The following is a 4,311-nucleotide window of genomic DNA, read 5'->3' as shown; positions in this document are numbered from 1 at the left end:
AAAATCTTTTTAATTTATTTTCGAAAATTTCTTCCCCTCTTCTCACATCCTTCTATTTATGGACTAACACTATTCCTTAATGCACAATTCGAACTCCATCTTTCTTGATAAGTTCGAATTCTCTACTTCTTCCTTCTATTTGTCTTTTCCTCTGACACCTCAAGGAATCTCTATACTGTGACATAGAGGATTCCATACTTTCTTGTTCTCTTCTCTTTCATATGAGCAGGAGCAAAGACAAAAGCATTCTTGTTGAGGCTGACCCTGAACCTGAAAGGACCTTGAAGCGAAAGCTAAGAGAAGCTAAGGCACAACTCTCCGTAGAGGATCTAACAGAAATCTTCAAAGAAGAAGAACCCATGGCAGCCGAAAACAACAACAATGCCAACAATGCACGGAAGGTGCTGGGTGACTTTACTGCACCTACTCCTGACTTTTATGGGAGAAGCATCTCTATCCCTGCCATTGGAGCAAACAACTTTGAGCTTAAGCCTCAATTAGTTTCTCTAATGCAACAGAATTGCAAGTTTCATGGACTTCCATTGGAAGATCCTCATCAGTTTTTAGCTGAGTTCTTGCAAATCTGTAACATTGTCAAGACTAATGGGGTTGACCCTGAGGTCTACAGACTTATGCTATTCCCTTTTGCTGTAAGAGACAGAGCTAGGATATGGTTGGGCTCACAACCTAAAGAAAGCCTGAACTCTTGGGAAAAGCTAGTCAATGCCTTCTTGGCAAAGTTCTTTCCACCTCAAAAATTGAGTAAGCTTAGAGTGGAAGTCCAAACCTTCAGACAGAAGGAAGGAGAATCCCTCTATGAAGCTTGGGAAAGATACAAACAATTGATCAGAAAGTGTCCCTCTGATATGCTTTCTGAATAGAGCATCATAGGTATTTTCTATGATGGTCTGTCTGAACTGTCCAAGATGTCTTTGGATAGCTCTGCTGGAGGATCTCTTCATCTGAAGAAGACGCCTACAGAAGCTCAAGAACTAATTGAAATGGTTGCAAATAACCAATTCATGTACACTTCTGAAAGGAATCCTATGAACAATGGGACAAATCAGAAGAAAGGAGTTCTTGAGATTGATACTCTGAATGCCATATTGGCTCAGAACAAGATATTGACTCAGCAAGTCAATTTGATTTCTCAAAGTCTGTCTGGAATGCAAGCTGCACCAAGCAGTACTAAGGATGCTTCATCTGAAGAAGAAGCTTATGATCATGAGAACCCTTCAATGGAAGAGGTGAATTACATGGAAGAACCCTATGGAAACACCTATAATTCTTCATGGAGAAATCATCCAAATCTCTCATGGAAGGATCAACAGAGACCCCAACAAGGTTTCAACAACAATAATGGTGGAAGAAACAGGTTTAGCAATGGCAAGCCTTTTCCATCATCTTCTCAGCAACAGACAGAGAATTCTAAGTAGAGCCACTCTGACTTAGCAACCATGGTCTCTGATCTAATCAAAACCACTCAAAGTTTTATGACTGAAACAAGGTCCTCCATTAGGAATTTAGAGGCACAAGTGGGACAGCTGAGCAAGAAAATTACTGAACTCCCTCCTAGTACTCTTCCAAGCAATACAGAAGAGAATCCAAAAGGAGAGTGTAAGGCCATCAACATGGCCGAACTTGGAGAGGATGAAGAGGCAGTGAGCGCCACTAAGGAAGACCTCAATGGACGTCCACTGGCCTCCAATGAGTTCCCTAATGAGGAACCATGGGAATCTGAGGCTCATAATGAGACCATAGAGATTCCATTAGATTTGCTTCTGCCATTCATGAGCTCTGATGAGTATTCTTCCTCTGAAGAGGATGAATATGTCACTGAAGAGCAAGTTACCAAGTACCTTGGAGCAATCATGAAGCTAAATGACAAGTTATTTGGTAATGAGACTTGGGAGGATGAACCTCCTTTGCTCACCAAAGAACTGGATGACTTGTCTAGGCAGAGATTACCTCAAAAGAGACAAGATCCTGGGAAGTTTTCAATACCTTGTACCATAGGCACCATGACCTTTAAGAAGGCTCTGTGTGACTTAGGGTCAAGTGTAAACCTCATGCCTCTCTCTGTAATGGAGAAGCTAGGGATCTTTGAGGTGCAAGCTGCAAGAATCTCACTAGAGATGGCAGACAATTCAATAAAACAAGCTTATGGACTTGTAGAGGATGTTCTGGTAAAAATTGAAGACCATTACATCCCTACTGATTTCATAGTCCTAGAGACTGGGAAATGCATGGATGAATCCGTCATCCTTGGCAGACCTTTCCTAGCCACAGCAAAGGCTGTGATTGATGTGGACAGAGGAGAATTGATCATTCAAATGAATGAAGAATCCTTTGTGTTTAAGGCTCAAGGATATCCCTCTGTCACCATGGAGAGGAAGCATGAAGAGCTTCTCTCAAAACAGAGTCAAACAGAGCCCCCACAGTCAAACTCTAAGTTTGGTGTTGGGAGGCCACAACCAACTTCTAAGTTTGGTATTGAACCCCCACATTCAAACTCTAAGTTTGGTGTTGGGAGGTTCCAATATTGCTCTGAGCATTTATGAGGCTCCATGAGAGCCCACTGTCAAGCTACTGACATTAAAGAAGCGCTTGTTGGGAGGCAACCCAATGTTATGTTTAATCTATTTCCCTTTGTTATTTTATGTTTTCTGTAGGTTGATGATCATGAGAAGTCACAAAATCAATTGAAAAAGCAAAAACAGAATGAAAAATAGAAAGAAAAATAGCACACCCTGGAGGAGAACTTGCTGGCGTTTAAACGCTAGTGAAGCTAGCAAATGGGCGTTTAACGCCCAGTCTGGCACCATTCTGGGCGTTTAACGCCAGAAAGGGGCACTAGACTGGCGTTAAACGCCAGGAAAGGGCAAGAAGTTGGCGTTAAACGCCAGAAATGGGCACCAGCCCGGCGTTTAATGCCAGAATTGGCACATAGAGCAATTTTGCTCGCCATTTGGTACAGGGATGACTTTTCCTTGACACCTCAGGATCTGTGGACCCCACAGGATCCCCACCTACCCCACCATCCTCTCTCTTCTTCACCCATTCACCAATCACCTCAACACCTCTTCCCCAAAAACCCTTCACCTATCAAATCCCATCTTTCTCTTCACCACTCACATCCATCCTTCATAAAACCTCACCTACCTCACCATTCAAATTTAAACCACTTTCCCTCCCAAACCCACTCTCCCATAGCCGAAACCTACCCCTCTCTTCACCCTATATAAACCCATCTTCACTCATTCATTTTAACACAACATAAACACTACTTCTCCCCCTTTGGCCGAACCATAGGCCACCTCCATCTCCTCTATTTCTTCTTCTTCTACTCTCCTCTTTCTTTTTTTGCTCGAGGACGAGCAAACCTTTTAAGTTTGGTGTGGTAAAAGCATTGCTTTTTGTTTTTCCATAACCATTTATGGCATCCAAGGCCGGAGAAACCTCTAGAAAGAGGAAAGGGAAGGCAAAAGCTTTCACCTCCGAGTCATGGGAGATGGAGAGATTCATTTCAAGGGTGCATCAAGACCACTTTTATGAAGTTGTGGCCTTGAGAAGGTGATCCTCGAGGTCCCTTTTAAACTCAAAAAGAGTGAATATCCGGAGATCCGACATGAGATCCGAAGAAGAGGTTGGAAAGTTCTTACCAACCCCATTCAACAAGTCAGAATCTTAATGGTTCAAGAGTTCTATGCCAATGCATGGATCACCAAGAACCATGATCAAAGTGTGAACCCGGACCCAAAGAATTGGCTTACAATGGTTCGGGGGAAATACTTAGATTTTAGTCCGGAAAATGTAAGGTTGGCATTCAACTTGCCCATGATGCAAGAAGATGAACACCCTTACACTAGAAGGGTCAACTTTGATCAAAGGTTGGACCAAGTCCTCACAGTCATATGTGAAGAGGGCGCCCAATGGAAGAGAGATTCAAGAGGAAAGCCGGTTCAACTGAGAAGGCATGACCTCAAGCCCGTGGCTAGGGGATGGTTGGAGTTTATCCAATGCTCAATCATTCCCACTAGCAACCGGTCCGAAGTTACTATAGACCGGGCCATCATGATCCATAGCATCATGATTGGAGAAGAAGTAGAAGTTCATGAGGTTATAGCCCAAGAACTTTATAAGGTGGCGGATAAGTCCTCTACCTTGGCAAGGTTAGCCTTTCCTCATCTCATTTGTCACCTCTGTTATTCAGTTGGAGTTGACATAGAGGGAGACATCCCCATTGATGAGGACAAGCCCATCACTAAGAAAAGGATGGAGCAAACAAGAGATCCCACTTGTTCCGAGAGT

At 43.1% G+C, this 4,311-nt stretch overlaps 1 non-coding gene across 1 annotated transcript; it reads right to left on the bottom strand.

Moving 5' to 3' along the window:
• Positions 1 to 764: 764 nt before the first annotated feature.
• LOC130953045 (small nucleolar RNA R71) lies at positions 765 to 872 on the bottom strand. Its single transcript, XR_009075218.1, has one exon. It is a non-coding gene; the product is annotated as a small nucleolar RNA R71 (small nucleolar RNA).
• Positions 873 to 4,311: the final 3,439 nt, after the last annotated feature.

The sequence above is a fragment of the Arachis stenosperma genome, chromosome 9 (genome assembly GCF_014773155.1).
Source record: "Arachis stenosperma cultivar V10309 chromosome 9, arast.V10309.gnm1.PFL2, whole genome shotgun sequence".
In the NCBI taxonomy this organism is placed as follows: domain Eukaryota; kingdom Viridiplantae; phylum Streptophyta; class Magnoliopsida; order Fabales; family Fabaceae; genus Arachis; species Arachis stenosperma.
This window is presented reverse-complemented; position numbering and strand designations above follow the sequence as displayed.